The sequence below is a fragment of the Erinaceus europaeus genome, chromosome 9, assembly GCF_950295315.1.
Source record: "Erinaceus europaeus chromosome 9, mEriEur2.1, whole genome shotgun sequence".
NCBI lineage: Eukaryota > Metazoa > Chordata > Mammalia > Eulipotyphla > Erinaceidae > Erinaceus > Erinaceus europaeus.
This window is the reverse complement of record NC_080170.1, coordinates 48811266-48825325: the sequence shown is the minus strand read 5'-3', so window position 1 is coordinate 48825325 and position 14060 is coordinate 48811266. Positions and strand designations below refer to the sequence as shown.

The following is a 14060-nucleotide window of genomic DNA, read 5'->3' as shown; positions in this document are numbered from 1 at the left end:
CTTGTGTTCTTACAACCACAGAGACCCTTTTATTTTACTTCTCATCTCCAGTCACATGATCTCACTAGTTTTGGTTCTTTATTACCACATTCTACATTAACAAGACAACTTTAGTTGCTGACACAGCCATATGACTGAGCTGAGTGGTAGTCAGACATCTATCTATCTTCCTATCTATCTATCTATCTATCTATCTATCTATCCCTTTCTCTGTCTCTGTCTCTGTCTCTGTGTGTGTTTTCCTCTCCTCTCTATACATATATATGTATATATTTAATAAAATAAATATATATTTCAAAGCAATCTTTTGGGTTGATCTTCCAGTGCAAGCATTACCCTCTTTAATTCTCCCTAAACTCTACTATAAGACTGAATTTCACAGTGCACCATTCTCTCTCTCTTTTTAAAAATTTTTTAATCTTATTTATTTGATAGAGATAGCCAGAAATTGAGAGGAAGGGGAAATAGAAAAGGAAAGAGACAGAGAGAAATATGTAGCACTGCTTTACCACTAGTGAAGCTTCCCCCCTGCATGTGGGGACTGGGGGCTTAAACCTGGGTCCTTACACATTGTAACATGTGTACTCAACCAGGTGCACCACCACCTGGTCCCCACATCAATCATTCTCTAATCTAAAAAAATCATTAAGACAATCTACTATTAGTTCCCTTTCTTATGAGACTTGATTAAGAATGAATCCAACTACTTTCTAATTATTTGCAAAAAATGTAAACACAACTAGGTATCTAAGAAACATAATACAGACCCCCTCCAGACCATAGCCTATCATTTATTTTTAAATTTTGATGCTAAACCCTGATCTCATCCAAATGAAGTCTAGTTGGACTTAGTTTCTGTCACCTTAGTTCTATACAGTATTTTCCTGGACTCTACTCCAATTGCTCTCAATGTTTGCTAGAGAACAAACAGTTACTTGGCACAGAAACCTTATCCAAAATTCCAGGAAAATTTTGAAACTATCCCCACCCCAAAAACCCTAGACCTAGCAAAAGCTTATATTTACCTGGTCTTTCCCTAGAGGTCAGAACACTTATTAACATGTGTTATCCATTTAAAAAAATTACAATCTTCACTCATAGAGTAGATCACACATATTTATGTCAGTATCATCTGTTTTGTAACTGAAGAACAGAAACAGTAAAATACAAAAGGAATTTTTTAAAGTCTTCATAGGTATCTATGGAAGCAGTTTATTGCTTTCTCCATTCACCTGGTAGATACCTTGGGTTGGAGGTTATGATTTAGCTTTCAATTTCAGCAAAGTTGTCTTTTCAATAGGTGCAAAGTATAGACCTCATAGAAATAAAGAGCACATTTTGGTATGTATCTGGAATGGAAAAAATACCAAATTAAAATCTCTTCTGATAAGAATGAGTCTTCATTCATTAATTTACTTACTCATTCAATATTTTGAGTACTTACTTTGAATGTCAGGAAGCATTTGGTGGTATGCGAATTGACCAGTAAACGAAGTGTGGCATCTTGTCTTCACAAAGTGGCAGGTGACAGGTTGAATAACAAGAGGCATGGTACATGGGAGGATGACTGCATACATAAGAAAGCAGAACACAAAAATAAAATAAGTCTTTCAGAAGAATGAGGCTTTTGAATTGAACTTTAAGGGATAATCGATTTGGAGTCCTTAGAGTAGGGGAAAAGTCCTGGGTAATGTCATGTAAATGTGTCATAGATGTGTCATAGACCAATGATGCAAGTGGAAGTTTACATTTTGACTCCAGTAAAAAAAAAAAAATTATTGCAGGGTTTCTGCTTTAACTTCAGGGAAAATTTAGGAAAGAAAAGTCCCTCAAATGCCTGACTGTTGGACAAAAGAGATGATCTGAACCAAATGGGAAATTCAGAGAAGGGATACTGAAGAGTGGCATGCCTCAAAGATAAAAATGTATTCTGTAAATAATGATATATGTCATCTCTGGTTGCAATGGTACCTTTAAATGGCCCAAAAATACCAATATAATTCAGTTCCTGCTATAAACAACTTCTCTTCCACCAAAACAGCCTAGGAACTGAGTCAATGTCTTAAATCCATAGGAACTTAAAAGAGGCTAGAAGTTGTATACATGAGAAAACAAAGAGCCAGAGAGATTTAGTAAAAGTTACACAGGCTTTGGAGGCAGGAACAAGTAACATACAACCTAGTGTTTCATTTATCACAATGTACCGAGTAAGTTAAAATATTGCATGAAGGAAACTTCCCCGTTCTCTATAAAACCCATATTTCTCCCAGTCCTGGAGCCTCTAGGGCATGGTTCATTTTCCTTCATGCTTCTCTCGATCCATACCATTTGATACTGCATCTGCTGATCTCAACCAAATCAGTGCAACCAATGCCACCTCAGCATGCTTAACTTCAGACAGTGTCCGGAGAAGCCAAGTGAGATGTCAACCCTTCAGTGCCATTACTCGGATGAGACCTTTCCTAGCTCACAGGACACCTTAACTCCATTTCAAGTGGCGCACTTCCTAGCAAAGCCACAGAACCTAGATATAGACCAGGCCCATGAGACACAGCACATGTGCACATGTATCCATAAGTTAGGGGGAAATACAGACCTTAAAGCAAAAGTGTACAATAGTTTGCAGTGACTCAACAAGCACAGAAAGCAAGTATAAAGAAAAACAAAACAAAATAAAACAAAAAAAACACAAAAAAAGTACTTAATTAAATAGTTTTTACTTAGACCTAGATACCCTCCTCACATACTTCCTATGTCACTTCCTCAGTAAATCTAAGGCTCACTTTGTCAGATAAAGTAAGGACTACAAAAACTGAATAAGGGCAAGAGACTGGCATACTTTAATGATAACTCTTTTGGTCACTAGAAGGCCACCCCATCATCCAGGGCCCTACCCAGGGAATCCTGGAATTCCCACACAGATATGATGGACCTAGACCTCTAACAGATCCCTCTCTCCACCATCACTGGTATCTCCATCAGGAACAGCATTGTGGATACTCTTGTGGGCTTCTACAGGACTTTGTCCTCAATATGGAACAATAATGGTAGGGACTGCCTCCATGCTCTGAAGGGAGGCTGAGTCAAGGAAGACTGGTTCTGAATTGAATGCAGCCTAGGGATGCAGAGGATGCACAGGCTCCTGTGCTGAATATGAGCCCCAGATCAAATTAATGGTATTTATATACTTTTCCCATATTTGGGAGCTACTCTCTGCCCTGATCCAGCTTTCTAGTCCAATTTCCAATTCTAATACCATCTCCCCAGACAATACTTTCAGCCCACCTGCATGTTAGCTGTCAGGCTCAAGCAAAAATTATTTAAGTCATAAACCCTTTGGAATATACCTAAAATAAACTTCCTAGCTTCTTCCAAAATGGAGACCCCAAATGTCATCTGCTACATTCATACCTTTAGGTTCCTGAGTATTAAACAACTTGTTCTGCTTTATATCTTAATGCTTTTTCAGCCACCAAGCTGCAGATGCTACCATGATACCAACCTGAATTCTCTGGGCAGATGATCTCACTAATGTGTCCTGGAACCCCACCTCTCCAGAGCCCTGCCTCACTAGGGAAAGATAGAAACAGGCTGGGAGTTTGGATCGACCTGTCAATGCCCAAGTCCAGTAGAGAGGCAATTACAGAAGCCAGACCTCCCACCTTCTGCACCCTTATAAAAATCTTTGGTTCATGCTCCCAGAGGGATAAAGAATAGGAAAGTTTCCAATGGAGGGGATGGGATGTGGAACTCTGGTGGGGGGAATTGTGTGGAATTATACCCCTCTTATCCTATGATCTTGTTGATCATTATTAAGTCAATAAAAAATATTACGTGAGGGAAAGACTACATTGGACTTCATTAAAAACTGGCTTCTTTTCATAATCCTTGTGTTAAATCAAGCTTTAAATTTTCCTTCCTTATTTATAAAATAAGAACTGCTAGAGAACTTGAAGGAGTCATGAAAGAGCATTTCAGATAAGCAAGAATTAAAGGAACTTACTATCACCAAATAAGTTCTACAGGAAATACAAATAGAAAAAGGATCCATAGAAAAAGGAAAATACTGAATGCTCTTTCTTTTTTTCTTTTTCTTCTTCTTCTTTTTTTTTTTTTTTTTGGGTGGAAATAAAGAAGCAGAGTAAGTGAGCAAGCAAAGTAAAATGAAAACAAACCTTTTGTCTCAAATTACAGAACCAAGGTTATCAAGGGAACTGGGGCCAGGGAGCAGAGTAGGTTGCAAGGATGAAAGGGTTCCATTGGGTTGCAGTAGAAAGATATTGGTGCGAGGTATGGTAACACATTTTGAAGAAGTGGGAAATTTTACTTCTAAACCATTTATAGCTTTGTAAACCCAGGTTACCTCAAAAATAAATGTAACTATTGTTTTAACGAAAGAGCTGCTAGAGCCTGTTGGTAACAATAAATCTCTGCCTGAGATTATTAAAAGCACACAATTTTATTAATCAAAAATTTTAAACTATCTCTAAAGATTTGGAATTTTCCACTTTCCAAGTTCACACCATGTTCAGTCAAGAATGGAAAAACACAGATGAGTTTTTTTTTTTTAAATCTTTTCAAAAGGAGAGGCACCTCTCTCTTAAAATGTGTAAGTTTGACTGCAGAGAATGTGGTTCAATAACAGAGCATAGACTTGAGAGTGTCAAGTCATAAGTTCAATCCCCAACACCTTGTGAATCAGAGTGACGCTCTGATTCTGTGGTAACAAATAAATAATTTAAATAATATCTAAAGTTGAATTACCTTCCTTTAATGCTATTTTTTTTGTAAATCAATAAAGATGTGTTGAGTACTACGTATGTATACAGATAGTACCAAACACTCTGGATAAAAGCTAGGGATGACTACAAAGGTATCTTGCAATGGAGGAGAGCTGAAAGGCCTCTAATACACTGGAAAAGATTTTCACTCAGCCTACCACCTATCACCTCACTTAGGCATTTCAAGTAGTTGAACTGACTTCATCAGTTCTAGAATCTTTTTGGACTCCTGTAGTTCCCTCAAATTAATGAGTCCTAATACTGCTTCCTACACCATAGGAGAGAATGCCATGAAACAACCCAGTAGGCTTGAGGACCTTTCAACACTGGCTTGTGGTGGTACAGAGGGTTGAACAGGGATTTTTGGAGCCTCAGGCATGAAAGTTTTTTTTTTTTTTTTCATAACTGTTATGCTACTTCTCCTGCAAGGAACTTCCTCTTGAACTAGGAGGGGAGGAGGGTAATAGGATATAAGTAGTATTGAAAACTATAACTACTTTGCTCTTTCCCGTTACTAAATGAGGAGAAACTTACAGTTATAATTCTTCCTTTTGGTAGAGAAATGTTACAGTTGGCTGAAGTATCCAAAAGGAAAAAATATTTGTACTTAGCTGTACTGTTCCGTATTATAATCATCTCTATCCATTATAATGGCTGGGGATTATCTGGCCTATGGCTTGTATATCTTTTGGTTTGGCCCCGGGCAGGGCAACCACAGGCAAAACTTGAAATACAATAAACCTAAGAGTTTTTTTCATAGAAACATTTAATGCTAATTTTGAAGGTGAAAATTTTGCTTGGCCTGTGAAAGATGTTATAAATATTCAGATGACCCTTGCAGAAAAAAAGTTTCCCCACCACTGCATTATAAAAATATATTAACATATAAGTATATGTCAGATAATTTCTTTTATCCACTTTACTAATCTTTTCTCTGCTTGACTATATCAGAGGAAGTATATTTTTACATATAATAACACCTTGGAAATGATGTACCACTAGAATAACTATACTTCAGGGGAAAATCTGACTGATTTACTGTACTGAGTTATCAATAGAGGACAAACTATGTCACAGGAAATTTGATGTTGTCAGTTGAGTCAGACAAATCTTAAAGACTGTATTTCTGAACATTTCTCTGATTGTGACTTGTTCAAATTAGTTTTGTTCTTTCAAATTTGAAAGTATCTCTGAAACTTAAAAGGGGATCTTCAAAAAGTTTTAACCATTCTAAATTTTTCACATAAAGTTGTTAGATTCTTAATGATGAAACTCTTGATAATGGTCTCTCATAGCCCTTCTAAGCTTATCAAATTATTTGATATGCCAATGGATAAAGTAAAATTTCTATTACCCACTCCCTCTGCAACTAACTTCCTTCCTCATTCTCTTTCTAAGAAGGATATATCATCAGTTATGTTAAAAGCAACTAATGTTCCAGAAAATTAGCATTTATTTTAACATACAACAGGAATTCTGTACCTCTCCAAGTTTAAGTAACTCTTAGATATCCATACCTTAGTTTGTAGTTACCTCTCTAGAAATGAATAATCTATGATGGTCTGGAAAAACATGTTGACATCTAAATACTTATGTAACTAACCTATTTCTAAAGTGCTGCTTGCAAGTAAAGAACTAAAACACTTAAGACTAGCTAACCAGGAGTCGGGCGGTAGCACAGCAGGTTAAGTGCAGGTGGCACAAAGAGCAAGGACCGGCATAAGGATCTCGGTTCAAGCCCCTGGCTCCCCACCTTCAGGGGAGTCACTTCACAAGCACATAATGAAGCAGGTCTGCAGGTGTTTATCTTTCTCTCCCCTCTCTGTCTTCCCCTCCTCTCTCCATTTCTCTCTGTTCTATCTAACAACAATGACATCATCAACAACAACAATAATAACTACAACAATAAAAAAAAACAAGGGCAATAAAAGGGAGTAAAAAAATAAATAAATATTCAAAAAGAGACTACTTAATCACTAATTAAAACACACATTCTTGTACATACACACTTTTTTCTAGAAGGAGTTTGAAATCCAATCTAATAAGCTTACTTTAAAGTCAACTATAATTCTTATTAGTAACAATTAACTTATGATTGATTTATCAACTCATCTATATCATAAATGACAGCAGACACCCCTACCAGTCACATCATCTGGAGACTATAGGAGTCTTCAAGGAAGGGATCCCTAAGGTCTGGAGATGGCTACCATATTGAGAGTGGAAAAGTAGTCTACCTTAATTTCCTCTGATAGAGATGTAAATTTTCTTTGTCACACTTACCATTTTCCATACCAGCATAATGTATGAATAAATAAATGTATATAAGAAGCTGTATTGCTTCTAATTTAATATTTATCTCATTGTTAACATCTTAATCTTTCATTCCCAAACTAATAACAGGTAGCCATATATGCTGTTGCAAGATCCGTTAGCCAATATAATAACATTATATTCAAATCGCCTTTCAGTTTACATTCCCTAATTGTCATAGCAAGTCTCATGAGAAAAGTCTTATCATCAATCTCATGTGTTATCTAAGTTTTATAACTGAGGAAGCTAAGTCATGCAAATGAATGGGATCTGCCTACAAAAACAAAGCTAGACTGTCAGGATTAAGATTCTTTCCAGGGTTTCTAACTAGTGTCTGGTGCTGCCCATGCTATAAAGGCATCCCTTTGTTCACTATGGTTATAGGTCCTCAGGTATAATCCCAGAATCCGTATGTGGTACAGAACTTGAGCAAGTCACCAAGAATGAATGAGAGAAAAAATATTGCGGATATTTGGAAAAATAGACATCTGGATCTCCAGTCTAAATCATTAGAATATGAATCTCCATAGCTAGAATTTAGAAATCCACCTTTTAAAAAGTTTCCAAGGTAAACCAGATGATAAATTTTGAATTCATTCATAGGATAGGAACATTTTTGACATTAAAGTGATTATGGAATATAGGAACATTATGCTAAGCGACTTCTTCTTTTTTTTTTTTTTAACCAGAGCACTGCTTAGCTCTGGCTTATGATGGTGCTGGAGATTGAACCTGGCACCTTTGATATCTCAGGCATATTAAATCAGAGCAACACTATGATATTTAAAATAATTTTTCCCAAGGGCCAAGGAGAATGTTCAGCAGTAGAACACTGGGCTTGCATGTATGTGACCCTACTTACCATCCCTATAACTGTCTATGTCAGAGCTGAACAGAGTTCTGGTCTTTTCCCACCTCTCTCTTAAATAAATAATATTTTTAAATAAAAATTTTCTCAAGTTAAAGAAAACTGACACTTGAAGACTTAATAAATGATGGAGTCAGAATGAGATAGTAGATCTGCCTACTTTTTATTACTCTACATATCGTTTCTACATAGTCATGCTTGCTGCAACTATGACATGTCATCACTAGGGTTGCTTTCAAAGTTCATGTGATTATGGCTATGATGTACTTTTGAACCATAAGATTGTTGATTCTGATTAATTCCACATGAGGTAAATAAAGTGGAAATATACAACATTGTGTAAGTCATTAGATTTTCTTTTTAAAGATCTTGCTTGTTTACTTATTTCTCAAGATTAGGTTTCTGAATATAGATCATGTGACTGCAGTTAATCATCTCTTCTAGTGATATTTATATAGAAGTCATTTATTTTAAATTTTTTATTGCCACCAGGGTTATCACTGGGGTTTGGCTCCTGTACATCCACTATTCCCAGTAGCCATTTTTCTCATTATTGCTCTTTTTTTCCCCAAGAGACAGACACAGAGACAAATTGAGAGGAAGAAGGAAAATAGAGAGGAAGAGAGAAAGAACCTGAAGTACTGTTTCACCACTCATGAAGCCTCCCTCCTACTAGGTGAAGTGCAGGGGCTTGAACCTAGGTTCTTGTGCATGGCAACATGTGCATTCTACTGGGTGTGCCAATTGCCCAACCCCCATAGATGTAATTTTCAAGTACTTCTATAATATAATTCACATTACTGCATAGCCATCGCTTTTATAGGGTGTTTAACTGAAACCATGAGGCATTTATGATGTTAAGCTGCAATAGTTTAGTTTGATATCTATAGTGATAAAGCCATCATTTATCATGCATTAAGTATTCATCCAGTCATGAAATGGACTATTCTCATCATGCTATGAATACAATGCTAATTAAAACAAAATCCAGGAGTCAGATGGTAGGACAACAGTTTATGTACACATAGTACAAAGCATAAGGACCTGGGCAAGGATCCATTTCAAGCCTCCAGCTCTCCAACTGCAAGGGGGTGGGAGTGGAGGCAGGGGTGGTCACTTCACAAACAGCAAAGCAGGTCTGCAGGTGTCTATCTTTAAGGCCCCCCATCTCCCCCTTCTCTCTCAATTTCTCTCTATCCTATCCAATCAAACGGGGGTGGGGGGATGGCCACCAGCAACAATGGATTTGTAGTGCAGGCACCCAACCCCAGCAATGACCCAGGAGGCAAAAAAAAAAAAAAAATCCTTGGGATAGAAATAGAAGTAGCTCTGGACAAAAAGGACTGAACTGCAGAAAAATCATGGCAAAAGTGTGAGGTACTTATCCACTCAGCAGTTGAAATGAATTATTCGATCCTAATGGGGAAGCAGAACAGCATTCTATAGCATTTACCACAGATAAAGTGCCACTGAAAATCCCTGGCTCAGGATATAGGGTAACACACACACACACACACACACACATCTCATTCAGTTATACAACTTCTGTCATTCAAGTCTATTAAATGATCTCAGACATACATTCTGATGCTGTATCCTTATAGCTACATACCCAGAGGCACCTATGCATACACATACATAGACATATGCACACAGATACATACGTAGATACATAGATGTACAGATACAACCCTTAAGAGTCAACAAATGATCAGTTAACTGATGTTGAATAAATAAACTCAGAACAGAAAAACGTGGGAGCTTAGTTGCTGTCTTGTTTGTTTGCCCAGCTCTGCTTTATGGTGGTGCTGGGGATCAAGCCTGACACCTTGGAACCTCAAGCATGACCATTATGCTATCACCATGGACTTTGTTTTGTATATTTGAAGAAAAAAATGCGAATAATTGTAATTTACTAGGTGGATATCTTTATTACTTTCTGAAGCCCAGTATTATTACCATAGAACAAACTTTAAAAGTACCGGTCAGAGCTATTGGGAGACAAAAGCTCTATACTCTTCCTCACCTCAAATACTCAAGAAGTGCTGCTGTGATAAAATGAAGAATTACACAATTTGTACAAAAGCACTGTACCTCTATTTCTCTGAATTAACACAATTAATCAATAATTTATTGATTGACTTATCAATAATTTAATGGTTAATGTTAATTAATAATTAAATTTTTTACTATCTTTATATATTTGGTTATTGGACAGAGAAAGACAGCAATTGAGAAGGAGGAAGGAGAGAGACAGAGAGACACCTGCAGCCCTGCTTCACCAATCATGAAGCATTCCCCCTGCAGGTAAGGACCAGGGGCTTGGAGCCAGGTCCTTGCACAGTGTAATGTGAGCACTTAACCAGGGGCACCACTTCCTAGCCCCTTATTTTTTATTTATCAGAGTGAGAGGAGAGAAAAAGAACCAGAGCACCACTCTGGTACATGCAATGCTGGAGATCGAACTCATGCAGTTAAGTTCAGCACTCAAGTCACCGAGCCACCTCCTGGGCTGAAACTTTGAATAATTTTAAATTGCTAGAACAGATTACACATTGGATACTGGATAAGTTCCTCTGTCAATGATACCTGACATAGAGGAGTGTGATAACTTTATGGCAATATTAAACATGTTTTCTATTGTAGCAGCATAAAAGGTGTGATGTTTCATGACATGAACTGGCATCTTAGTTTCCTGTCTTCTTACTATAATTTCTTACTATAAAGTTCACTTTGTTAAAACTATCCCTCATATTGGAGTGTAAGGATAAGGAAGGAAAAATCAGCCACCCCTAAAATGTGTTTTTGGTCAAAAGATTATTTCAGGGGCCAGGCGGTAGCATAAGTGGATTAAACACACATGGCGCAGAACCCAAGGACTGGCATAAGGATCCTGGTTTGAGCCCTCCGGCTCCCCACCTGCGGGGGGTGGGGTCACTTCACAGGTGGTGAAGCAGGTCTGCAGGTGTCTTATCTTTCTCTCCCCCTCTCTGTCTTATCTTCCTCTCAATTTCTCTCTGTACAACAACAACAATGGCAACAACAATAATAACAACAACGATAAACAACAAGGGCAACAGAAGGGAAAAAATAGCCTCCAGGAGCAGTGGATTCGTAGTGCAGGCACCAAGCTCCAGAGATAACCCTGGAAGCAAAAGAAAAAAAAATATTTAAAAAAAAATTTTAAAAAAAGATCATTTTATAGGCGAGCTCTGAAAGCTGGATGGTAGTGGACTTTCTGTAAAATATCTTCTTTTAAAAATTATTTATTTAGGGGGCTGGATGGTGATGCACCTGGTTGAGCACACATGTTACCACGTGCAATGACCAGGGTTCAAGCCCCCAGTCCCCACCTGCAGAGAGAAAGCTTCACAAGTGGTGAAGAAGGGTTTCAGGTGTCTCTCTGTCTCTCTTCCACTCTATCTCCACCTTCCCTTTTGAAATCTGGCTGTCTCTATCGAATAAATAAAGTTGTTTTTTTTTTTTTTTTTTACTTGTGGTCTAGGAGGTAGTACAGTGGATAAATCACTGGAATCTCAAGCATGAGGTCCTGAGTTCAATCCCAGGCAGCACATGTTCCAGAGTAATGTCAAGCTCTTTCTCTCTCTTCTCCTGTCTTTCTCATTGGTAAATAAATTATTCATTTATTTACTTATTTCATAGAGACAGAAAGAAATGAAGAGGGGAAGGTGAGAAAGAAAGAGAGACACCTGCAGCACTCTTCATCATTTATAAAACTTCTTGCAGATGGGGACATGGACTGAACCTGGGGCCTTGCCTATTGTGTCACGTGTGCTCAACTAGGTGTGCCACCACCTGGCCTTGGAAAACATTTTCATGTGTAAAAGAGAAAGAGAGACATCTGCAGCAGTCCTCCACCACTCTTGAAGCTTCCCCCTACAAGTGGGGACTGTGGACTTATACCAGGTCTCTATGCTCGGTAATGTGTATACTCTACTAGGTTTGCCACCATCCAGTGCCCGCCCCCTTTTCTCTTATCAAAAAGCAAAAAAAAAAAAAAAAAAAAAAAGCCCTGCCTTGGGCAGGTGGTGGTTTACCTAGTAAAGTGCACGCATTACCATACATGAGGACCTGGGTTCAAGCCTCCAGTCTCCACTTCAGGGAAGAAGCCTCACTAGCATTGGAGCAGTGTTGCAGGAGTATATTTCTCCCCCTTTATATCATTTTCTGTGTCTCATCCTCTATAATCTTCTATAAAAATATATTGACTGCCAAGAATGGTGGAGTGGTATAGGTACCAAGCCCCAGGAATATCCATAGTTGAAAGAAAAAAAAAAAGCCTTCCTTAGTAAGCTTCAATGGTTCACTTATTAATAATACAGTTCACTAGAAAACAAAGATATACCTTATCTGCATAAACTGAACCTACCTGCCCAATCTGCAATACTCTATCCCCAAACACTGTTCAATTATATACCTTCCTAACATTTATAAATATAGGGGTGCCTTCTTTTTTCTTTTTCTTGGAGGATTAATGTTTTACAGTCGACAGTAAATACAATAGTTTGTACATGCATAACATTTCTCAGTTTTCCACATAACAATACAACAACTCCCACTAGGTCCTCTGCCATCCTGTTCCAGGGCCTGAACTCTCCCCCAACCCCTTCACCCCGGGAGTCTTTTACTTTGGTGCAATATACCAGGGGTGTCTTCTTTACTCATGTATCTTCTGCCTAGCCCTCTGTAGTATGAATAGGGTTCTTGGCTTGGGTAATCAGTGTAATCATTTAGCCCTGTGCAAATAGGGTTTCCAGAATACAGAAGAATAAAAGCTATGCACAAACTATCAATTATCACACATCCATTGAGTACTTACTGTGACTTAAAGGACTGAAAAATGTGCCACTGGCAAGTTTGGTTTATTTCATTTACTTCATTATTTGATTTATTGGTAAGACTCAAAAACCAGGCTCTGAATTTTGACTCAGATATAGGCTTGTATCTCCTACCAATAGAAAACATAATAAATATCTTGAGAAATATATATACAGCAATTAAAAAGAACAGATAGTGCATATGATGAATAAATATAAAATAGATTAGCAAACTAGATTTAGATTAGTGTAATAGGGTTACTTAAAGTATGGAAATAATCAACCAGTGGCTTAATAAATACTAAACATGCCTATTAAATCATTTTACAATTTTCATCTTTTTCTAACTTATTTTTATACAAAAATTGGTAAGGAAGTTGGGGGCAGGCAACTTCTTTAAATAGAATTTTTCCATTTCTTTCTAAGATAAATTACATGCATCGCTTGTAAGTGAAAACAGCTGATTTACAAAGTAAGGTTTTGCTTAAATGCCAAATGAAGAATGTAAATTTAAATGTGGTATTTGTAGCTCTTTAAACAAAGATAAAGGTTAGTCAAGTTAGCCGTGAAAAGGATATTAAGTGACTGGTGCTCATTTATGTGGGAGATGAAATTTTTACAAGTCAGCAGCTCAAGGATTGATCTGAGAATAATCCAAAATTGAGTGGGGGTAAATAGCACAATGGTTATGCAAGGAGACTCTCAGCCTGAGGCGCCAAAGCCCCAGGTTCAATCCCCTGCACCACCATAAGCCAGAGCTGAGCAATACTCTGGTAAAAAAGAAAAAAAGAATCCAAAATATAAAATAAGAAGTTGAAGAGGGAAGAATGGAAATTATTACTTCATTACTAAATCATTCATTCATGAAACAAAGTAATAACTTGACTTCTCTTTGCATTTATTTATTTATTATTGGATAGAGACAGAGACACCTACAACTGCTTCACCACTTGTGAAGCTCTGCAGGTGGGGACCAGGGGCTTGAACCTGAGTTCTTGTGCACTGTAATGTGTTTCTAGTTCCAGATAAATGATTGTATTTTTTGTTCTATTCTCTTAAAGAAAATTGGAGCAGGTATAAGTAGAGGAATCTCTTTAGTATAATGGCACTGAGATTTTGATGGTATGATGATATATGAAACAATAAACTCAGAATTAAAAAAAAAATTTTTTTTTGTTATCTTTATTTATTTATTGGATAGAGACAGCCAGAAATGGAAAGGGGAGAAGGATAGAGAGGTAGAGAGACAGAGAAACACCT

The 14060-nt window shown here is 37.4% G+C and overlaps 1 long non-coding RNA gene across 1 annotated transcript in view; it reads right to left on the bottom strand.

The window, feature by feature from the left end:
- Positions 1 to 666: 666 nt before the first annotated feature.
- LOC132540399 (uncharacterized) overlaps positions 667 to 14060 on the bottom strand; it is an 18298-nt gene continuing 4904 nt past the window's right edge. Inside the window, exons 2-4 of the long non-coding RNA XR_009551582.1 lie at positions 12803 to 12931; positions 1445 to 1567; positions 667 to 1349 (exon numbers count right to left, since the gene is read on the bottom strand). This is a non-coding gene — a long non-coding RNA (uncharacterized LOC132540399). The remainder of the gene's footprint in view (positions 1350 to 1444; positions 1568 to 12802; positions 12932 to 14060) is intronic.